The 24,076-nt window shown below is 52.1% G+C and overlaps 15 non-coding genes across 15 annotated transcripts; all 15 read left to right on the forward strand.

Moving 5' to 3' along the window:
• The first annotated feature begins 1,440 nt into the window (after window positions 1-1,440).
• Window positions 1,441-1,522, forward strand: trnas-aga (transfer RNA serine (anticodon AGA)). The gene has a single exon. It is a non-coding gene; the product is annotated as a tRNA-Ser (tRNA).
• Window positions 1,523-1,778: 256 nt separating this feature from the next.
• On the forward strand, window positions 1,779-1,851 carry trnav-aac (transfer RNA valine (anticodon AAC)). Its single transcript has one exon. It is a non-coding gene; the product is annotated as a tRNA-Val (tRNA).
• Window positions 1,852-4,152: 2,301 nt separating this feature from the next.
• Window positions 4,153-4,234, forward strand: trnas-aga (transfer RNA serine (anticodon AGA)). The gene has a single exon. It is a non-coding gene; the product is annotated as a tRNA-Ser (tRNA).
• A 256-nt stretch (window positions 4,235-4,490) lies between these two features.
• trnav-aac (transfer RNA valine (anticodon AAC)) lies at window positions 4,491-4,563 on the forward strand. The gene has a single exon. It is a non-coding gene; the product is annotated as a tRNA-Val (tRNA).
• Window positions 4,564-6,811: 2,248 nt separating this feature from the next.
• On the forward strand, window positions 6,812-6,893 carry trnas-aga (transfer RNA serine (anticodon AGA)). The gene has a single exon. It is a non-coding gene; the product is annotated as a tRNA-Ser (tRNA).
• A 256-nt stretch (window positions 6,894-7,149) lies between these two features.
• On the forward strand, window positions 7,150-7,222 carry trnav-aac (transfer RNA valine (anticodon AAC)). The gene has a single exon. It is a non-coding gene; the product is annotated as a tRNA-Val (tRNA).
• Window positions 7,223-9,584: 2,362 nt separating this feature from the next.
• Window positions 9,585-9,666, forward strand: trnas-aga (transfer RNA serine (anticodon AGA)). The gene has a single exon. It is a non-coding gene; the product is annotated as a tRNA-Ser (tRNA).
• A 256-nt stretch (window positions 9,667-9,922) lies between these two features.
• trnav-aac (transfer RNA valine (anticodon AAC)) lies at window positions 9,923-9,995 on the forward strand. The gene has a single exon. It is a non-coding gene; the product is annotated as a tRNA-Val (tRNA).
• A 2,342-nt stretch (window positions 9,996-12,337) lies between these two features.
• trnas-aga (transfer RNA serine (anticodon AGA)) lies at window positions 12,338-12,419 on the forward strand. Its single transcript has one exon. It is a non-coding gene; the product is annotated as a tRNA-Ser (tRNA).
• Window positions 12,420-12,675: 256 nt separating this feature from the next.
• trnav-aac (transfer RNA valine (anticodon AAC)) lies at window positions 12,676-12,748 on the forward strand. Its single transcript has one exon. It is a non-coding gene; the product is annotated as a tRNA-Val (tRNA).
• A 2,362-nt stretch (window positions 12,749-15,110) lies between these two features.
• On the forward strand, window positions 15,111-15,192 carry trnas-aga (transfer RNA serine (anticodon AGA)). Its single transcript has one exon. It is a non-coding gene; the product is annotated as a tRNA-Ser (tRNA).
• A 256-nt stretch (window positions 15,193-15,448) lies between these two features.
• trnav-aac (transfer RNA valine (anticodon AAC)) lies at window positions 15,449-15,521 on the forward strand. The gene has a single exon. It is a non-coding gene; the product is annotated as a tRNA-Val (tRNA).
• Window positions 15,522-17,766: 2,245 nt separating this feature from the next.
• On the forward strand, window positions 17,767-17,848 carry trnas-aga (transfer RNA serine (anticodon AGA)). Its single transcript has one exon. It is a non-coding gene; the product is annotated as a tRNA-Ser (tRNA).
• A 256-nt stretch (window positions 17,849-18,104) lies between these two features.
• trnav-aac (transfer RNA valine (anticodon AAC)) lies at window positions 18,105-18,177 on the forward strand. The gene has a single exon. It is a non-coding gene; the product is annotated as a tRNA-Val (tRNA).
• Window positions 18,178-20,616: 2,439 nt separating this feature from the next.
• Window positions 20,617-20,698, forward strand: trnas-aga (transfer RNA serine (anticodon AGA)). Its single transcript has one exon. It is a non-coding gene; the product is annotated as a tRNA-Ser (tRNA).
• Window positions 20,699-24,076: the final 3,378 nt, after the last annotated feature.

The raw sequence follows: 24,076 nt of genomic DNA on the forward strand, positions 1-24,076 counted from the left end.
GGAGCTTCCACCACCAGACCCCAGGAGCTTCCACCACCAGACCCCAGGAGCTTCCACCACCAGACCTCAGGAGCTTCCACCACCTGACCCCAGGAGCTTCCACCACCAGACCCCAGCAGCATCAGCACCAGACCCCAGCAGCATCACCACCAGAACCCAGGAGCTTCCACCACCACACCCCAGGAGCTTCCATCACCAGACCCCAGGAGCTTCCACCACCAGACCCCTCTAGCTGCACCACCAGACCCCAGCAGCATCACCACCACACCTCAGGAGCTTCCACCACCAAACCCTAACAACAACTCAACAACCTCAAAAACCCGGCTCACCTGGAGCCACCCAAAGACCCGGCTCACCGTCCGAACCCGGGGACCCGCTTTTAAGCCCCCCACCGACCGGCCACTGGAGTGAAAGAGCCAGCCCTTGGGCCTGGAGGACCAGGGCCCTGGTACCATAAACACCCAGACGCTCCTAGCACCATGGACAGCACTCTGTCAGATGCTCAAGCGCATATTGTTTTTTACTCATGTTCTGGTTTCAGGACCACAATAAAAACACAATAAAAGCTGAACAGGGTTCCATGGTGTAATGGTTAGCACTCTGGACTTTGACCCCAGGAGCTTCCACCACCAGACACCACTAGCTCCACCACCAGACGACAGCAGCATCACCACCACACCTCAGGAGCTTCCACCACCAGACACCACTAGCTCCACCACCAGACCCCAGCAGCATCACCACCAGACCCCAGCAGCATCACCACCAGACCCCAGGAGCTTCCACCACCAGACCCCAGGAATTTCCATCACCAGACCCAAGGAGCTTCCATCACCTGACCCCAGGAGCTTCCATCACCAGACCCCAGGAGCTTCCACCACCAGACCCCACTAGCTGCACCACCAGACCCCAGCAGCATCACCACCACACCTCAGGAGCTTCCACCACCAGACCCCAACAACAACTCAACAACCTCAACAACCCGGCTCACCTGGAGCCACCCAGAGACCCGGCTCACCGTCCGAACCAGGGGACCCGCTTTAAGTCCCCTACCCCCCTCCCCCCCACTGTGTGGCGGAGTCACATCCTGGTTATACAGCAGAGTGGCGCAGCGGAAGCGTGCTGGGCCCATAACCCAGAGGTCGATGGATCGAAACCATCCTCTGCTACTTAAGAGATCCTCTCATACATGAGATGTGAGAGATTAACTGAAATCTATCCAGAGCTTTTTGGAAACAAGAAAGTGGATGTATGATCTATGAACATACTGCACTGACTGTTGATGAAAATGCATTTAATCAAAATGAGGATGAAAATATGTCTCAACCTAATAAAGTAAAACCAACCATTTTAAAATAAAGTAAAACCAACCATTTTAAAATAAAGACTCTAAATTGTCTATTTCTGAAGATTCACACACACACACACACACACAGCTGACAGGTTGTTGTGGCCGAGTGGTTAAGGCGATGGACTAGAAATCCATTGGGGATTCCCCGCGCAGGTTCGAATCCTGCCAACAACGAGTAATGTTTGAATGTGCAAGACGACAGCCTAATTTGCAGTTATTAATCATATCCAGTACTGTCTTTCAAAAGTAATCAGTTGGCTTCCCTTGTGGTACATTTTGTATTTTCTACCCAGCATGGTAATACCCATGGATGATTTTTAATTTTACCGCACCAGGACAACTTATATGAAATCACACATTTATTTCTAACATGAATGATTTGAAGATAGGATTTTTTTTTCGTTACGCCCGCCATTTTCAAAGCATGCAAGTTTCCGTAGTGTAGTGGTTATCACGTTCGCCTAACACGCGAAAGGTCCCCTGTTCGAAACTGGGCGGAAACATGTATTACTGCAATAATATTATTTGGACTTGGAAAACCCCTCTAATCCTCTTCTTGGTGCTCGGCACAGGAAGTTCGACCATCTCTTTCTCGCATTGGGTCTTATGCAGAAATGAATTTCGTTGCAGTTCCACAACTGATTAAAAGCCAGTCATTCCCCATTTACCTAATCTTTCAAATGTCCAACTTTACAGGAAAAAAAGAAACATATTACAGAGATTTTTTTCAGGATCTTTTCGTCATGCCCGCCTTTTTCAAAACATGTAAGTCACTAGCTCCACCACCAAACCCCAGCAGCATTAACACCAGACCCCACTAGCTCCACCACCAGACCCCAGGAGCTTCCAACACCAGACCCCACTAGCTCCACCACCATACCCCAGCAGCATCACCAGCAGACCCCAGGAGCTTCCACCACCAGACCCCAGGAGCTTCCACCACCAGACCTCAGGAGCTTCCACCACCAGACCCCAGGAGCTTCCACCAGACCCCAGCAGCATCACCACCAGACCCCACTAGCTCCACCACCAGACCCCAGCAGCATTACCACCAGACCCCATCCACCACCAGACCCTACTAGCTCCACCACCAGACCCCAGCAGCATTACCACCAGACCCCATCCACCACAAGACCCCACTAGCTCCACCACCAGACCCCAGCAGCATCACCACCAGACCCCATCCACCACCAGACCCTACTAGCTCCACCACCAGACCCCAGGAGCTTCCAACACCAGACCCCACTAGCTCCACCACCAGACCCCAGCAGCATCAGCACCAGACCCCAGGAGCTTCCACCACCAGACCCCAGGAGCTTCCACCACCAGACCCCAGGAGCTTCCACCACCAGACCCCAGGAGCTTCCACCACCAGACCTCAGGAGCTTCCACCACCAGACCCCAGGAGCTTCCACCACCAGACCCCAGCAGCATCAGCACCAGACCCCAGCAGCATCACCACCAGAACCCAGGAGATTCCACCACCACACCCCAGGAGCTTCCATCACCAGACCCCAGGAGCTTCCACCACCAGACCCCTCTAGCTGCACCACCAGACCCCAGCAGCATCACCACCACACCTCAGGAGCTTCCACCACCAAACCCTAACAACAACTCAACAACCTCAAAAACCCGGCTCACCTGGAGCCACCCAAAGACCCGGCTCACCGTCCGAACCCGGGGACCCGCTTTTAAGCCCCCCACCGACCAGCCACTGGAGTGAAAGAGCCAGCCCTTGGGCCTGGAGGACCAGGGCCCTGGTACCATAAACACCCAGACGCTCCTAGCACCATGGACAGCACTCTGTCAGATGCTCAAGCGCATATTGTTTTTTACTCATGTTCTGGTTTCAGGACCACAATAAAAACACAATAAAAGCTGAACAGGGTTCCATGGTGTAATGGTTAGCACTCTGGACTTTGAACCCAGGAGCTTCCACCACCAGACACCACTAGCTCCACCACCAGACGACAGCAGCATCACCACCACACCTCAGGAGCTTCCACCACCAGACACCACTAGCTCCACCACCAGACCCCAGCAGCATCACCACCAGACCCCAGCAGCATCACCACCAGACCCCAGGAGCTTCCACCACCAGACCCCAGGAATTTCCATCACCAGACCCAAGGAGCTTCCATCACCTGACCCCAGGAGCTTCCATCACCAGACCCCAGGAGTTTCCACCACCAGACCCCACTAGCTGCACCACCAGACCCCAGCAGCATCACCACCACACCTCAGGAGCTTCCACCACCAGACCCCAACAACAACTCAACAACCTCAACAACCCGGCTCACCTGGAGCCACCCAGAGACCCGGCTCACCGTCCGAACCAGGGGACCCGCTTTTAAGTCCCCTACCCCCCTCCCCCCCACTGTGTGGCGGAGTCACATCCTGGTTATACAGCAGAGTGGCGCAGCGGAAGCGTGCTGGGCCCATAACCCAGAGGTCGATGGATCGAAACCATCCTCTGCTACTTAAGAGATCCTCTCATACATGAGATGTGAGAGATTAACTGAAATCTATCCAGAGCTTTTTGGAAACAAGAAAGTGGATGTATGATCTATGAACTATGAACATACTGGCTGTGGATGCTGACTGTTGATGCTGACTGTTGATGAAAATGCTGTTGATGAAAATGCATTTAATCAAAATGAGGATGAAAATATGTCTCAACCTAATAGAGTAAAACCAACCATTTTAAAATAAAGTAAAACCAACCATTTTAAAATAAAGACTCTAAATTGTCTATTTCTGAAGTTTCACACACACACACACACACACATACACACAGCTGACAGGTTGTTGTGGCCGAGTGGTTAAGGCGATGGACTAGAAATCCATTGGGGATTCCCCGCGCAGGTTCGAATCCTGCCAACAACGAGTAATGTTTGAATGTGCAAGACGACTGCCTAATTTGCAGTTATTAATCATATCCAGTACTGTCTTTCAAAAGTAATCAGTTGGCTTCCCTTGTGGTACATTTTGTATTTTCTACCCAGCATGGTAATACCGATGGATGATTTTTAATTTTACCGCACCAGGACAACTTATATGAAATCACACATTTATTTCTAACATGAATGATTTGAAGATAGGATTTTTTTTTCGTTACGCCCGCCATTTTCAAAGCATGCAAGTTTTCGTAGTGTAGTGGTTATCACGTTCGCCTAACACGCGAAAGGTCCCCTGTTCGAAACTGGGCGGAAACATGTATTACTGCAATAATATTATTTGGACTTGGAAAACCCCTCTAATCCTCTTCTTGGTGCTCGGCACAGGAAGGTCGACCATCTCTTTCTCGCATTGGGTCTTATGCAGAAATGAATTTCGTTGCAGTTCCACAACTGATTAAAAGCCAGTCATTCCCCATTTACCTAATCTTTCAAATGTCCAACTTTACAGGAAAAAAAGAAACATATTACAGAGATTTTTTACAGGATCTTTTCGTCATGCCCGCCTTTTTCAAAACATGTAAGTCACTAGCTCCACCACCAAACCCCAGCAGCATTAACACCAGACCCCACTAGCTCCACCACCAGACCCCAGGAGCTTCCAACACCAGACCCCACTAGCTCCACCACCATACCCCAGCAGCATCACCACCAGACCCCAGGAGCTTCCACCACCAGACCCCAGGAGCTTCCACCACCAGACCTCAGGAGCTTCCACCACCAGACCCCAGGAGCTTCCACCAGACCCCAGCAGCATCACCACCAGACCCCACTAGCTCCACCACCAGACCCCAGCAGCATTACCACCAGACCCCATCCACCACCAGACCCTACTAGCTCCACCACCAGACCCCAGCAGCATTACCACCAGACCCCATCCACCACAAGACCCCACTAGCTCCACCACCAGACCCCAGCAGCATTACCACCAGACCCCATCCACCACAAGACCCCACTAGCTCCACCACCAGACCCAAGCAGCATCACCACCAGACCCCATCCACCACCAGACCCTACTAGCTCCACCACCAGACCCCAGGAGCTTCCAACACCAGACCCCACTAGCTCCACCACCAGACCCCAGCAGCATCAGCACCAGACCCCAGGAGCTTCCACCACCAGACCCCAGGAGCTTCCACCACCAGACCCCAGGAGCTTCCACCACCAGACCCCAGGAGCTTCCACCACCAGACCCCAGCAGCATCACCACCAGAACCCAGGAGATTCCACCACCAGACCCCTCTAGCTGCACCACCAGACCCCAGCAGCATCACCACCACACCTCAGGAGCTTCCACCACCAAACCCTAACAACAACTCAACAACCTCAAAAACCCGGCTCACCTGGAGCCACCCAAAGACCCGGCTCACCGTCCGAACCCGGGGACCCGCTTTTAAGCCCCCCACCGACCAGCCACTGGAGTGAAAGAGCCAGCCCTTGGGCCTGGAGGACCAGGGCCCTGGTACCATAAACACCCAGACGCTCCTAGCACCATGGACAGCACTCTGTCAGATGCTCAAGCGCATATTGTTTTTTACTCATGTTCTGGTTTCAGGACCACAATAAAAACACAATAAAAGCTGAACAGGGTTCCATGGTGTAATGGTTAGCACTCTGGACTTTGAACCCAGGAGCTTCCACCACCAGACACCACTAGCTCCACCACCAGACGACAGCAGCATCACCACCACACCTCAGGAGCTTCCACCACCAGACACCACTAGCTCCACCACCAGACCCCAGCAGCATCACCACCAGACCCCAGCAGCATCACCACCAGACCCCAGGAGCTTCCACCACCAGACCCCAGGAATTTCCATCACCAGACCCAAGGAGCTTCCATCACCTGACCCCAGGAGCTTCCATCACCAGACCCCAGGAGCTTCCACCACCAGACCCCACTAGCTGCACCACCAGACCCCAGCAGCATCACCACCACACCTCAGGAGCTTCCACCACCAGACCCCAACAACAACTCAACAACCTCAACAACCCGGCTCACCTGGAGCCACCCAGAGACCCGGCTCACCGTCCGAACCAGGGGACCCGCTTTTAAGTCCCCTACCCCCCTCCCCCCCACTGTGTGGCGGAGTCACATCCTGGTTATACAGCAGAGTGGCGCAGCGGAAGCGTGCTGGGCCCATAACCCAGAGGTCGATGGATCGAAACCATCCTCTGCTACTTAAGAGATCCTCTCATACATGAGATGTGAGAGATTAACTGAAATCTATCCAGAGCTTTTTGGAAACAAGAAAGTGGATGTATGATCTATGAACTATGAACATACTGGCTGTGGATGCTGACTGTTGATGCTGACTGTTGATGAAAATGCTGTTGATGAAAATGCATTTAATCAAAATGAGGATGAAAATATGTCTCAACCTAATAGAGTAAAACCAACCATTTTAAAATAAAGTAAAACCAACCATTTTAAAATAAAGACTCTAAATTGTCTATTTCTGAAGTTTCACACACACACACACACACACATACACACAGCTGACAGGTTGTTGTGGCCGAGTGGTTAAGGCGATGGACTAGAAATCCATTGGGGATTCCCCGCGCAGGTTCGAATCCTGCCAACAACGAGTAATGTTTGAATGTGCAAGACGACTGCCTAATTTGCAGTTATTAATCATATCCAGTACTGTCTTTCAAAAGTAATCAGTTGGCTTCCCTTGTGGTACATTTTGTATTTTCTACCCAGCATGGTAATACCGATGGATGATTTTTAATTTTACCGCACCAGGACAACTTATATGAAATCACACATTTATTTCTAACATGAATGATTTGAAGATAGGATTTTTTTTTCGTTACGCCCGCCATTTTCAAAGCATGCAAGTTTTCGTAGTGTAGTGGTTATCACGTTCGCCTAACACGCGAAAGGTCCCCTGTTCGAAACTGGGCGGAAACATGTATTACTGCAATAATATTATTTGGACTTGGAAAACCCCTCTAATCCTCTTCTTGGTGCTCGGCACAGGAAGGTCGACCATCTCTTTCTCGCATTGGGTCTTATGCAGAAATGAATTTCGTTGCAGTTCCACAACTGATTAAAAGCCAGTCATTCCCCATTTACCTAATCTTTCAAATGTCCAACTTTACAGGAAAAAAAGAAACATATTACAGAGATTTTTTACAGGATCTTTTCGTCATGCCCGCCTTTTTCAAAACATGTAAGTCACTAGCTCCACCACCAAACCCCAGCAGCATTAACACCAGACCCCACTAGCTCCACCACCAGACCCCAGGAGCTTCCAACACCAGACCCCACTAGCTCCACCACCATACCCCAGCAGCATCACCACCAGACCCCAGGAGCTTCCACCACCAGACCCCAGGAGCTTCCACCACCAGACCTCAGGAGCTTCCACCACCAGACCCCAGGAGCTTCCACCAGACCCCAGCAGCATCACCACCAGACCCCACTAGCTCCACCACCAGACCCCAGCAGCATTACCACCAGACCCCATCCACCACCAGACCCTACTAGCTCCACCACCAGACCCCAGCAGCATTACCACCAGACCCCATCCACCACAAGACCCCACTAGCTCCACCACCAGACCCCAGCAGCATTACCACCAGACCCCATCCACCACAAGACCCCACTAGCTCCACCACCAGACCCAAGCAGCATCACCACCAGACCCCATCCACCACCAGACCCTACTAGCTCCACCACCAGACCCCAGGAGCTTCCAACACCAGACCCCACTAGCTCCACCACCAGACCCCAGCAGCATCAGCACCAGACCCCAGGAGCTTCCACCACCAGACCCCAGGAGCTTCCACCACCAGACCACAGGAGCTTCCACCACCAGACCCCAGGAGCTTCCACCACCAGACCTCAGGAGCTTCCACCACCAGACCCCAGGAGCTTCCACCACCAGACCCCAGCAGCATCAGCACCAGACCCCAGCAGCATCACCACCAGAACCCAGGAGATTCCACCACCACACCCCAGGAGCTTCCATCACCAGACCCCAGGAGCTTCCACCACCAGACCCCTCTAGCTGCACCACCAGACCCCAGCAGCATCACCACCACACCTCAGGAGCTTCCACCACCAAACCCTAACAACAACTCAACAACCTCAAAAACCCGGCTCACCTGGAGCCACCCAAAGACCCGGCTCACCGTCCGAACCCGGGGACCCGCTTTTAAGCCCCCCACCGACCAGCCACTGGAGTGAAAGAGCCAGCCCTTGGGCCTGGAGGACCAGGGCCCTGGTACCATAAACACCCAGACGCTCCTAGCACCATGGACAGCACTCTGTCAGATGCTCAAGCGCATATTGTTTTTTACTCATGTTCTGGTTTCAGGACCACAATAAAAACACAATAAAAGCTGAACAGGGTTCCATGGTGTAATGGTTAGCACTCTGGACTTTGAACCCAGGAGCTTCCACCACCAGACACCACTAGCTCCACCACCAGACGACAGCAGCATCACCACCACACCTCAGGAGCTTCCACCACCAGACACCACTAGCTCCACCACCAGACCCCAGCAGCATCACCACCAGACCCCAGCAGCATCACCACCAGACCCCAGGAGCTTCCACCACCAGACCCCAGGAATTTCCATCACCAGACCCAAGGAGCTTCCATCACCTGACCCCAGGAGCTTCCATCACCAGACCCCAGGAGCTTCCACCACCAGACCCCACTAGCTGCACCACCAGACCCCAGCAGCATCACCACCACACCTCAGGAGCTTCCACCACCAGACCCCAACAACAACTCAACAACCTCAACAACCCGGCTCACCTGGAGCCACCCAGAGACCCGGCTCACCGTCCGAACCAGGGGACCCGCTTTTAAGTCCCCTACCCCCCTCCCCCCCACTGTGTGGCGGAGTCACATCCTGGTTATACAGCAGAGTGGCGCAGCGGAAGCGTGCTGGGCCCATAACCCAGAGGTCGATGGATAGAAACCATCCTCTGCTACTTAAGAGATCCTCTCATACATGAGATGTGAGAGATTAACTGAAATCTATCCAGAGCTTTTTGGAAACAAGAAAGTGGATGTATGATCTATGAACTATGAACATACTGGCTGTGGATGCTGACTGTTGATGCTGACTGTTGATGAAAATGCTGTTGATGAAAATGCATTTAATCAAAATGAGGATGAAAATATGTCTCAACCTAATAGAGTAAAACCAACCATTTTAAAATAAAGTAAAACCAACCATTTTAAAATAAAGACTCTAAATTGTCTATTTCTGAAGTTTCACACACACACACACACACACATACACACAGCTGACAGGTTGTTGTGGCCGAGTGGTTAAGGCGATGGACTAGAAATCCATTGGGGATTCCCCGCGCAGGTTCGAATCCTGCCAACAACGAGTAATGTTTGAATGTGCAAGACGACTGCCTAATTTGCAGTTATTAATCATATCCAGTACTGTCTTTCAAAAGTAATCAGTTGGCTTCCCTTGTGGTACATTTTGTATTTTCTACCCAGCATGGTAATACCGATGGATGATTTTTAATTTTACCGCACCAGGACAACTTATATGAAATCACACATTTATTTCTAACATGAATGATTTGAAGATAGGATTTTTTTTTCGTTACGCCCGCCATTTTCAAAGCATGCAAGTTTTCGTAGTGTAGTGGTTATCACGTTCGCCTAACACGCGAAAGGTCCCCTGTTCGAAACTGGGCGGAAACATGTATTACTGCAATAATATTATTTGGACTTGGAAAACCCCTCTAATCCTCTTCTTGGTGCTCGGCACAGGAAGGTCGACCATCTCTTTCTCGCATTGGGTCTTATGCAGAAATGAATTTCGTTGCAGTTCCACAACTGATTAAAAGCCAGTCATTCCCCATTTACCTAATCTTTCAAATGTCCAACTTTACAGGAAAAAAAGAAACATATTACAGAGATTTTTTACAGGATCTTTTCGTCATGCCCGCCTTTTTCAAAACATGTAAGTCACTAGCTCCACCACCAAACCCCAGCAGCATTAACACCAGACCCCACTAGCTCCACCACCAGACCCCAGGAGCTTCCAACACCAGACCCCACTAGCTCCACCACCATACCCCAGCAGCATCACCACCAGACCCCAGGAGCTTCCACCACCAGACCCCAGGAGCTTCCACCACCAGACCTCAGGAGCTTCCACCACCAGACCCCAGGAGCTTCCACCAGACCCCAGCAGCATCACCACCAGACCCCACTAGCTCCACCACCAGACCCCAGCAGCATTACCACCAGACCCCATCCACCACCAGACCCTACTAGCTCCACCACCAGACCCCAGCAGCATTACCACCAGACCCCATCCACCACAAGACCCCACTAGCTCCACCACCAGACCCCAGCAGCATTACCACCAGACCCCATCCACCACAAGACCCCACTAGCTCCACCACCAGACCCCAGCAGCATCACCACCAGACCCCATCCACCACCAGACCCTACTAGCTCCACCACCAGACCCCAGGAGCTTCCAACACCAGACCCCACTAGCTCCACCACCAGACCCCAGCAGCATCAGCACCAGACCCCAGGAGCTTCCACCACCAGACCCCAGGAGCTTCCACCACCAGACCCCAGGAGCTTCCACCACCAGACCCCAGGAGCTTCCACCACCAGACCTCAGGAGCTTCCACCACCAGACCCCAGGAGCTTCCACCACCAGACCCCAGCAGCATCAGCACCAGACCCCAGCAGCATCACCACCAGAACCCAGGAGATTCCACCACCACACCCCAGGAGCTTCCATCACCAGACCCCAGGAGCTTCCACCACCAGACCCCTCTAGCTGCACCACCAGACCCCAGCAGCATCACCACCACACCTCAGGAGCTTCCACCACCAAACCCTAACAACAACTCAACAACCTCAAAAACCCGGCTCACCTGGAGCCACCCAAAGACCCGGCTCACCGTCCGAACCCGGGGACCCGCTTTTAAGCCCCCCACCGACCAGCCACTGGAGTGAAAGAGCCAGCCCTTGGGCCTGGAGGACCAGGGCCCTGGTACCATAAACACCCAGACGCTCCTAGCACCATGGACAGCACTCTGTCAGATGCTCAAGCGCATATTGTTTTTTACTCATGTTCTGGTTTCAGGACCACAATAAAAACACAATAAAAGCTGAACAGGGTTCCATGGTGTAATGGTTAGCACTCTGGACTTTGAACCCAGGAGCTTCCACCACCAGACACCACTAGCTCCACCACCAGACGACAGCAGCATCACCACCACACCTCAGGAGCTTCCACCACCAGACACCACTAGCTCCACCACCAGACCCCAGCAGCATCACCACCAGACCCCAGCAGCATCACCACCAGACCCCAGGAGCTTCCACCACCAGACCCCAGGAATTTCCATCACCAGACCCAAGGAGCTTCCATCACCTGACCCCAGGAGCTTCCATCACCAGACCCCAGGAGCTTCCACCACCAGACCCCACTAGCTGCACCACCAGACCCCAGCAGCATCACCACCACACCTCAGGAGCTTCCACCACCAGACCCCAACAACAACTCAACAACCTCAACAACCCGGCTCACCTGGAGCCACCCAGAGACCCGGCTCACCGTCCGAACCAGGGGACCCGCTTTTAAGTCCCCTACCCCCCTCCCCCCCACTGTGTGGCGGAGTCACATCCTGGTTATACAGCAGAGTGGCGCAGCGGAAGCGTGCTGGGCCCATAACCCAGAGGTCGATGGATCGAAACCATCCTCTGCTACTTAAGAGATCCTCTCATACATGAGATGTGAGAGATTAACTGAAATCTATCCAGAGCTTTTTGGAAACAAGAAAGTGGATGTATGATCTATGAACATACTGGCTGTGGATGCTGACTGTTGATGAAAATGCTGTTGATGAAAATGCATTTAATCAAAATGAGGATGAAAATATGTCTCAACCTAATAGAGTAAAACCAACCATTTTAAAATAAAGTAAAACCAACCATTTTAAAATAAAGACTCTAAATTGTCTATTTCTGAAGTTTCACACACACACACACACACACATACACACAGCTGACAGGTTGTTGTGGCCGAGTGGTTAAGGCGATGGACTAGAAATCCATTGGGGATTCCCCGCGCAGGTTCGAATCCTGCCAACAACGAGTAATGTTTGAATGTGCAAGACGACTGCCTAATTTGCAGTTATTAATCATATCCAGTACTGTCTTTCAAAAGTAATCAGTTGGCTTCCCTTGTGGTACATTTTGTATTTTCTACCCAGCATGGTAATACCGATGGATGATTTTTAATTTTACCGCACCAGGACAACTTATATGAAATCACACATTTATTTCTAACATGAATGATTTGAAGATAGGATTTTTTTTTCGTTACGCCCGCCATTTTCAAAGCATGCAAGTTTTCGTAGTGTAGTGGTTATCACGTTCGCCTAACACGCGAAAGGTCCCCTGTTCGAAACTGGGCGGAAACATGTATTACTGCAATAATATTATTTGGACTTGGAAAACCCCTCTAATCCTCTTCTTGGTGCTCGGCACAGGAAGGTCGACCATCTCTTTCTCGCATTGGGTCTTATGCAGAAATGAATTTCGTTGCAGTTCCACAACTGATTAAAAGCCTGTCATTCCCCATTTACCTAATCTTTCAAATGTCCAACTTTACAGGAAAAAAAGAAACATATTACAGAGATTTTTTACAGGATCTTTTCGTCATGCCCGCCTTTTTCAAAACATGTAAGTCACTAGCTCCACCACCAAACCCCAGCAGCATTAACACCAGACCCCACTAGCTCCACCACCAGACCCCAGGAGCTTCCAACACCAGACCCCACTAGCTCCACCACCATACCCCAGCAGCATCACCACCAGACCCCAGGAGCTTCCACCACCAGACCCCAGGAGCTTCCACCACCAGACCTCAGGAGCTTCCACCACCAGACCCCAGGAGCTTCCACCAGACCCCAGCAGCATCACCACCAGACCCCACTAGCTCCACCACCAGACCCCAGCAGCATTACCACCAGACCCCATCCACCACCAGACCCTACTAGCTCCACCACCAGACCCCAGCAGCATTACCACCAGACCCCATCCACCACAAGACCCCACTAGCTCCACCACCAGACCCCAGCAGCATTACCACCAGACCCCATCCACCACAAGACCCCACTAGCTCCACCACCAGACCCCAGCAGCATCACCACCAGACCCCATCCACCACCAGACCCTACTAGCTCCACCACCAGACCCCAGGAGCTTCCAACACCAGACCCCACTAGCTCCACCACCAGACCCCAGCAGCATCAGCACCAGACCCCAGGAGCTTCCACCACCAGACCCCAGGAGCTTCCACCACCAGACCCCAGGAGCTTCCACCACCAGACCCCAGGAGCTTCCACCACCAGACCTCAGGAGCTTCCACCACCAGACCCCAGGAGCTTCCACCACCAGACCCCAGCAGCATCAGCACCAGACCCCAGCAGCATCACCACCAGAACCCAGGAGATTCCACCACCACACCCCAGGAGCTTCCATCACCAGACCCCAGGAGCTTCCACCACCAGACCCCTCTAGCTGCACCACCAGACCCCAGCAGCATCACCACCACACCTCAGGAGCTTCCACCACCAAACCCTAACAACAACTCAACAACCTCAAAAACCCGGCTCACCTGGAGCCACCCAAAGACCCGGCTCACCGTCCGAACCCGGGGACCCGCTTTTAAGCCCCCCACCGACCAGCCACTGGAGTGAAAGAGCCAGCCCTTGGGCCTGGAGGACCAGGGCCCTGGTACCATAAACACCCAGACGCTCCTAGCACCATGGACAGCACTCTGTCAGATGCTCAAGCGCATATTGTTTTTTACTCATGTTCTGGTTTCAGGACCACAATAAAAACACAATAAAAGCTGAACAGGGTTCCATGGTGTAATGGTTAGCACTCTGGACTTTGAACCCAGGAGCTTCCACCACCAGACACCACTAGCTCCACCACCAGACGACAGCAGCATCACCACCACACCTCAGGAGCTTCCACCACCAGACACCACTAGCTCCACCACCAGACCCCAGCAGCATCACCACCAGACCCCAGCAGCATCACCACCAGACCCCAGGAGCTTCCACCACCAGACCCCAGGAATTTCCATCACCAGACCCAAGGAGCTTCCATCACCTGACCCCAGGAGCTTCCATCACCAGACCCCAGGAGCTTCCACCACCAGACCCCACTAGCTGCACCACCAGACCCCAGCAGCATCACCACCACACCTCAGGAGCTTCCACCACCAGACCCCAACAACAACTCAACAACCTCAACAACCCGGCTCACCTGGAGCCACCCAGAGACCCGGCTCACCGTCCGAACCAGGGGACCCGCTTTTAAGTCCCCTACCCCCCTCCCCCCCACTGTGTGGCGGAGTCACATCCTGGTTATACAGCAGAGTGGCGCAGCGGAAGCGTGCTGGGCCCATAACCCAGAGGTCGATGGATCGAAACCATCCTCTGCTACTTAAGAGATCCTCTCATACATGAGATGTGAGAGATTAACTGAAATCTATCCAGAGCTTTTTGGAAACAAGAAAGTGGATGTATGATCTATGAACTATGAACATACTGGCTGTGGATGCTGACTGTTGATGCTGACTGTTGATGAAAATGCTGTTGATGAAAATGCATTTAATCAAAATGAGGATGAAAATATGTCTCAACCTAATATAGTAAAACCAACCATTTTAAAATAAAGTAAAACCAACCATTTTAAAATAAAGACTCTAAATTGTCTATTTCTGAAGTTTCACACACACACACACACACACATACACACAGCTGACAGGTTGTTGTGGCCGAGTGGTTAAGGCGATGGACTAGAAATCCATTGGGGATTCCCCGCGCAGGTTCGAATCCTGCCAACAACGAGTAATGTTTGAATGTGCAAGACGACTGCCTAATTTGCAGTTATTAATCATATCCAGTACTGTCTTTCAAAAGTAATCAGTTGGCTTCCCTTGTGGTACATTTTGTATTTTCTACCCAGCATGGTAATACCGATGGATGATTTTTAATTTTACCGCACCAGGACAACTTATATGAAATCACACATTTATTTCTAACATGAATGATTTGAAGATAGGATTTTTTTTTCGTTACGCCCGCCATTTTCAAAGCATGCAAGTTTTCGTAGTGTAGTGGTTATCACGTTCGCCTAACACGCGAAAGGTCCCCTGTTCGAAACTGGGCGGAAACATGTATTACTGCAATAATATTATTTGGACTTGGAAAACCCCTCTAATCCTCTTCTTGGTGCTCGGCACAGGAAGGTCGACCATCTCTTTCTCGCATTGGGTCTTATGCAGAAATGAATTTCGTTGCAGTTCCACAACTGATTAAAAGCCAGTCATTCCCCATTTACCTAATCTTTCAAATGTCCAACTTTACAGGAAAAAAAGAAACATATTACAGAGATTTTTTACAGGATCTTTTCGTCATGCCCGCCTTTTTCAATACATGTAAGTCACTAGCTCCACCACCAAACCCCAGCAGCATTAACACCAGACCCCACTAGCTCCACCACCAGACCCCAGGAGCTTCCAACACCAGACCCCACTAGCTCCACCACCATACCCCAGCAGCATCACCACCAGACCCCAGGAGCTTCCACCACCAGACCCCAGGAGCTTCCACCACCAGACCTCAGGAGCTTCCACCACCAGACCCCAGGAGCTTCCACCAGACCCCAGCAGCATCACCACCAGACCCCACTAGCTCCACCACCAGACCCCAGCAGCATTACCACCAGACCCCATCCACCACCAGACCCTACTAGCTCCACCACCAGACCCCAGCAGCATTACCACCAGACCCCATCCACCACAAGACCCCACTAGCTCCACCACCAGACCCCAGCAGCATCACCACCAGACCCCATCCACCACCAGACCCTACTAGCTCCACCACCAGACCCCAGGAGCTTCCAACACCAGACCCCACTAGCTCCACCACCAGACCCCAGCAGCATCAGCACCAGACCCCAGGAGCTTCCACCACCAGACCCCAGGAGCTTCCACCACCAGACCCCAGGAGCTTCCACCACCAGACCTCAGGAGCTTCCACCACCAGACCCCAGGAGCTTCCACCACCAGACCCCAGCAGCATCAGCACCAGACCCCAGCAGCATCACCACCAGAACCCAGGAGCTTCCACCACCACACCCCAGGAGCTTCCATCACCAGACCCCAGGAGCTTCCACCACCAGACCCCTCTAGCTGCACCACCAGACCCCAGGAGCATCACCACCACACCTCAGGAGCTTCCACCACCAAACCCTAACAACAACTCAACAACCTCAAAAACCCGGCTCACCTGGAGCCACCCAAAGACCCGGCTCACCATCCGAACCCGGGGACCCGCTTTTAAGCCCCCCACCGACCGGCCACTGGAGTGAAAGAGCCAGCCCTTGGGCCTGGAGGACCAGGGCCCTGGTACCATAAACACCCAGACGCTCCTAGCACCATGGACAGCACTCTGTCAGATGCTCAAGCGCATATTGTTTTTTACTCATGTTCTGGTTTCAGGACCACAATAAAAACACAATAAAAGCTGAACAGGGTTCCATGGTGTAATGGTTAGCACTCTGGACTTTGACCCCAGGAGCTTCCACCACCAGACACCACTAGCTCCACCACCAGACGACAGCAGCATCACCACCACACCTCAGGAGCTTCCACCACCAGACACCACTAGCTCCACCACCAGACCCCAGCAGCATCACCACCAGACCCCAGCAGCATCACCACCAGACCCCAGGAGCTTCCACCACCAGACCCCAGGAATTTCCATCACCAGACCCAAGGAGCTTCCATCACCTGACCCCAGGAGCTTCCATCACCAGACCCCAGGAGCTTCCACCACCAGACCCCACTAGCTGCACCACCAGACCCCAGCAGCATCACCACCACACCTCAGGAGCTTCCACCACCAGACCCCAACAACAACTCAACAACCTCAACAACCCGGCTCACCTGGAGCCACCCAGAGACCCGGCTCACCGTCCGAACCAGGGGACCCGCTTTTAAGTCCCCTACCCCCCTCCCCATCACTGTGTGGCGGAGTCACATCCTGGTTATACAGCAGAGTGGCGCAGCGGAAGCGTGCTGGGCCCATAACCCAGAGGTCGATGGATCGAAACCATCCTCTGCTACTTAAGAGATCCTCTCATACATGAGATGTGAGAGATTAACTGAAATCTATCCAGAGCTTTTTGGAAACAAGAAAGTGGATGTATGATCTATGAACATACTGCACTGACTGTTGATGAAAATGCATTTAATCAAAATGAGGATGAAAATATGTCTCAACCTAATAAAGTAAAACCAACCATTTTAAAATAAAGTAAAACCAACCATTTTAAAATAAAGACTCTAAATTGTCTATTTCTGAAGATTCACACACACACACACACACACACACACACACATACACACAGCTGACAGGTTGTTGTGGCCGAGTGGTTAAGGCGATGGACTAGAAATCCATTGGGTATTCCCCGCGCAGGTTCGAATCCTGCCAACAACGAGTAATGTTTGAATGTGCAAGACGACAGCCTAATTTGCTGTTATTAATCATATCCAGTACTGTCTTTCAAAAGTAATCAGTTGGCTTCCTTTGTGGTACATTTTGTATTTTCTACCCAGCATGGTAATACCGATGGATGATTTTTAATTTTACCGCACCAGGACAACTTATATGAAATCACACATTTATTTCTAACATGAATGATTTGAAGATAGGATTTTTTTTTCGTTACGCCCGCCATTTTCAAAGCATGCAAGTTTCCGTAGTGTAGTGGTTATCACGTTCGCCTAACACGCGAAAGGTCCCCTGTTCGAAACTGGGCGGAAACATGTATTACTGCAATACTATTATTTGGACTTGGAAAACCCCTCTAATCCTCTTGTTGGTGGTCGGCACAGGAAGGTCGACCATCTCTTTCTCGCATTGGGTCTTATGCAGAAATGAATTTCGTTGCAGTTCCACAACTGATTAAACGCCAGTCATTCCCCATTTACCTAATCTTTAAAATGTCCAACTTTACAGGAAAAAAAGAAACATATTACAGAGATTTTTTACAGGATCTTTTCGTCATGCCCGCCTTTTTCAAAACATGTAAGTCACTAGCTCCACCACCAAACCCCAGCAGCATTAACACCAGACCCCACTAGCTCCACCACCAGACCCCAGGAGCTTCCAACACCAGACCCCACTAGCTCCACCACCATACCCCAGCAGCATCACCACCAGACCCCAGGAGCTTCCACCACCAGACCCCAGGAGCTTCCACCACCAGACCTCAGGAGCTTCCACCACCAGACCCCAGGAGCTTCCACCAGACCCCAGCAGCATCACCACCAGACCCCACTAGCTCCACCACCAGACCCCAGCAGCATTACCACCAGACCCCATCCACCACCAGACCCTACTAGCTCCACCACCAGACCCCAGCAGCATTACCACCAGACCCCATCCACCACAAGACCCCACTAGCTCCACCACCAGACCCCAGCAGCATCACCACCAGACCCCATCCACCACCAGACCCTACTAGCTCCACCACCAGACCCCAGGAGCTTCCAACACCAGACCCCACTAGCTCCACCACCAGACCCCAGCAGCATCAGCACCAGACCCCAGGAGCTTCCACCACCAGACCTCAGGAGCTTCCACCACCAGACCCCAGGAGCTTCCACCACCAGACCCCAGGAGCTTCCACCACCAGACCCCAGGAGCTTCCACCACCAGACCTCAGGAGCTTCCACCACCAGACCCCAGGAGCTTCCACCACCAGACCCCAGGAGCTTCCACCACCAGACCCCAGCAGCATCAGCACCAGACCCCAGCAGCATCACCACCAGACCCCAGGAGCTTCCACCACCAGACCTCAGGAGCTTCCACCACCAGACCCCAGGAGCTTCCACCACCAGACCCCAGCAGCATCAGCACCAGACCCCAGCAGCATCACCACCAGAACCCAGGAGCTTCCACCACCACACCCCAGGAGCTTCCATCACCAGACCCCAGGAGCTTCCACCACCAGACCCCTCTAGCTGCACCACCAGACCCCAGCAGCATCACCACCACACCTCAGGAGCTTCCACCACCAAACCCTAACAACAACTCAACAACCTCAAAAACCCGGCTCACCTGGAGCCACCCAATGACCCGGCTCACCGTCCGAACCCGGGGACCCGCTTTTAAGCCCCCCACCGACCAGCCACTGGAGTGAAAGAGCCAGCCCTTGGGCCTGGAGGACCAGGGCCCTGGTACCATAAACACCCAGACGCTCCTAGCACCATGGACAGCACTCTGTCAGATGCTCAAGCGCATATTGTTTTTTACTCATGTTCTGGTTTCAGGACCACAATAAAAACACAATAAAAGCTGAACAGGGTTCCATGGTGTAATGGTTAGCACTCTGGACTTTGACCCCAGGAGCTTCCACCACCAGACACCACTAGCTCCACCACCAGACGACAGCAGCATCACCACCACACCTCAGGAGCTTCCACCACCAGACACCACTAGCTCCACCACCAGACCCCAGCAGCATCACCACCAGACCCCAGGAGCATCACCACCAGACCCCAGGAGCTTCCACCACCAGACCCCAGGAATTTCCATCACCAGACCCAAGGAGCTTCCATCACCTGACCCCAGGAGCTTCCATCACCTGACTCCAGGAGCTTCCACCACCAGACCCCACTAGCTGCACCACCAGACCCCAGCAGCATCACCACCACACCTCAGGAGCTTCCACCACCAGACCCCAACAACAACTCAACAACCTCAACAACCCGGCTCACCTGGAGCCACCCAGAGACCCGGCTCACCGTCCGAACCAGGGGACCCGCTTTTAAGAGCCCTACCCCCCTCCCCCCCACTGTGTGGCGGAGTCACATCCTGGTTATACAGCAGAGTGGCGCAGCGGAAGCGTGCTGGGCCCATAACCCAGAGGTCGATGGATCGAAACCATCCTCTGCTACTTAAGAGATCCTCTCATACATGAGATGTGAGAGATTAACTGAAATCTATCCAGAGCTTTTTGGAAACAAGAAAGTGGATGTATGATCTATGAACATACTGCACTGACTGTTGATGAAAATGCATTTAATCAAAATGAGGATGAAAATATGTCTCAACCTAATAAAGTAAAACCAACCATTTTAAAATAAAGTAAAACCAACCATTTTAAAATAAAGACTCTAAATTGTCTATTTCTGAAGATTCACACACACACACACACACACACACACACACACACACACACACATACACACAGCTGACAGGTTGTTGTGGCCGAGTGGTTAAGGCGATGGACTAGAAATCCATTGGGGATTCCCCGCGCAGGTTCGAATCCCGCCAACAACGAGTAATGTTTGAATGTGCAAGACGACAGCCTAATTTGCAGTTATTAATCATATCCAGTACTGTCTTTCAAAAGTAATCAGTTGGCTTCCCTTGTGGTACATTTTGTATTTTCTACCCAGCATGGTAATACCGATGGATGATTTTTAATTTTACCGCACCAGGACAACTTATATGAAATCACACATTTATTTCTAACATGAATGATTTGAAGATAGGATTTTTTTTTCGTTACGCCCGCCATTTTCAAAGCATGCAAGTTTCTGTATTGTAGTGGTTATCAAGTTTGCCTAACACGCGAAAGGTCCCCTGTTCGAAACTGGGGGCAAACATGTATTACTGCAATAATATTATTTGGACTTGTAAAACCCCTCTAATCCTCTTCTTGGTGCTCGGCACAGGAAGGTCGACCATCTCTTTCTCGCATTGGGTCTTATGCAGAAATGAATTTCGTTGCAGTTCCACAACTGATTAAAAGCCAGTCATTCCCCATTTACCTAATCTTTCAAATGTCCAACTTTACAGGAAAAAAAGAAACATATTACAGAGATTTTTTACAGGATCTTTTCGTCATGCCCGCCTTTTTCAAAACATGTAAGTCACTAGCTCCACCACCAAACCCCAGCAGCATTAACACCAGACCCCACTAGCTCCACCACCAGACCCCAGGAGCTTCCAACACCAGACCCCACTAGCTCCACCACCATACCCCAGCAGCATCACCACCAGACCCCAGGAGCTTCCACCACCAGACCCCAGGAGCTTCCACCACCAGACCTCAGGAGCTTCCACCACCAGACCCCAGGAGCTTCCACCACCAGACCTCAGGAGCTTCCACCACCAGACCCCAGGAGCTTCCACCAGACCCCAGCAGCATCACCACCAGACCCCAGGAGCTTCCACCACCAGACCCCAGGAGCTTCCACCACCAGACCCCAGGAGCTTCCACCACCAGACCTCAGGAGCTTCCACCACCAGACCCCAGGAGCTTCCACCAGACCCCAGCAGCATCACCACCAGACCCCACTAGCTCCACCACCAGACCCCAGCAACATTACCACCAGACCCCATCCACCACCAGACCCTACTAGCTCCACCACCAGACCCCAGCAGCATTACCACCAGACCCCATCCACCACAAGACCCCACTAGCTCCACCACCAGACCCCAGCAGCATCACCACAGGACCCCATCCACCACCAGACCCTACTAGCTCCACCACCAGACCCCAGGAGCTTCCAACACCAGACCCCACTAGCTCCACCACCAGACCCCAGCAGCATCAGCACCAGACCCCAGGAGCTTCCACCACCAGACCCCAGGAGCTTCCACCACCAGACCCCAGGAGCTTCCACCACCAGACCCCAGGAGCTTCCACCACCAGACCTCAGGAGCTTCCACCACCAGACCCCAGGAGCTTCCACCACCAGACCCCAGCAGCATCAGCACCAGACCCCAGCAGCATCACCACCAGAACCCAGGAGCTTCCACCACCACACCCCAGGAGCTTCCATCACCAGACCCCAGGAGCTTCCACCACCAGACCCCTCTAGCTGCACCACCAGACCCCAGCAGCATCCCCACCACACCTCAGGAGCTTCCACCACCAAACCCTAACAACTTCAATTCAATTCAATTCAATTTTATTTATATAGCGTCTAATACAACAGATGTTGTCTCTAGACGCTTTCCAGAGATCCAGAACATGAACATAAACATAAACATAAACATAAACATAAACCCCCGAGCAATTATTATATAAACAATGGCAGGTAAAAACTCCCTTAGTGGGAGAAAAGCCTTAAGCCAAACAGTGGCAAGGAAAAACTCCCCTTTAGGAGGGAAGAAACCTTGAGCAGGACCAGGCTCATAAGGGGGGACCCTCCTGCCGAAGGCCAGACTGGGGGAGTCAGGAACGTCGACAGCACACAGCAGGCAGGTGGAAGCAGCAGCGGGATGACCAGAGGTGGGGGGGGGGGGGGCGTCAGCAGCACACAACAGTCATGTGGAAGCAGCAGCGGGATGACCAGAGGGGGGGGGGGGCATCAGCAGCACACAACAGTCATGTGGAAGCAGCAGCGGGATGACCAGAGGGGGGGGGGGTGCAGGCAGGCGGAAGCAGCAACAGCAGACATCCACGTAGGCAGGTGGAAGAAGCAATGGGATGACCAGAGGGGGGGGAGGGCCGGGAACACAGGCCAGAACGCAGCTCCTGAGGCTCCGGCCTGCAAACATACACAAAAGAGAAAAAAGGGGGGCCAGCACAAGAAACTACAGGAACAATGGACAAAAATGATAGCTATGAGATATTTATAATAAATAAAAATGGTAATGGAGAAGAGAGGCAGGGAAAAGGAGAGGAGAAGAAGGGTGAGAGGCACCGCCCAGCGGATCATGTCGGTGCCCCCCTGCAGCATAAGCCTATAGCAGCATATCTACCGCGAAGCTATATTTGAGACTAACTATTATAGTTTTGTTCTATAGCTGCGACAATGACTACTGACTCTAACACACTAAAGTTTACACTACCTAGAGATTTACCAACACCAGCTAGAGGTTTACTTAACACTAACTATAAGCTTTACTAAACAGAAAGGTTTTAAGTTTAGTTTTAAAGGTGGAGGTGGTGTCAGCCTCCTTAACCCAGATTGGAAGTTGGTTCCAAAGTAATGGTGCCTGATAGCAGAACGCCCGCCCTCCAAATCTACATTTAGATACTCTAGGAACTACGAGTAAACCTGCACCCTGGGAGCGGAGAGCTCGGCCAGGAACATAAGGTACTATCAAATCTTGTAAATACTGCGGAGCTAAGCCGTTTTGGGCTTTATATGCAAGTAATAAAATTTTAAATTGAATTCTGAATTTTACAGGTAGCCAATGGAGCGACGCTAACACTGGAGAGACGTGGTCTCTCCTGCGAATTCCTGTCAGTACTCGTGCTGCTGCATTTTGGATCAGCTGGAGCCTATTCAGCAAATTACTTGGACATCCTGCTAACAACACATTACAGTAATCCAGTCTAGAAGATACAAACGCATGAACTAGTTTCTCTGCATCCCTCTGCGAGAGGATTTTCCTAATTTTTGCAATATTACGGAGATGGAAAAACGCTATTTTACAAACCTGATTAACATATGGTTTAAACGACAAATCCTGATCGAAAACAGCAGAAAACAGAAAACAACAACTCAACAACCTCAAAAACCCGGCTCACCTGGAGCCACCCAAAGACCCGGCTCACCGTCCGAACCCGGGGACCCGCTTTTAAGCCCCCCACCGACCGGCCACTGGAGTGAAAGAGCCAGCCCTTGGGCCTGGAGGACCAGGGCCCTGGTACCATAAACACCCAGACGCTCCTAGCACCATGGACAGCACTCTGTC

The sequence above is a fragment of the Cololabis saira genome, unplaced genomic scaffold, assembly GCF_033807715.1.
Source record: "Cololabis saira isolate AMF1-May2022 unplaced genomic scaffold, fColSai1.1 scf033, whole genome shotgun sequence".
NCBI classification, from domain to species: Eukaryota; Metazoa; Chordata; class Actinopteri; order Beloniformes; family Belonidae; genus Cololabis; species Cololabis saira.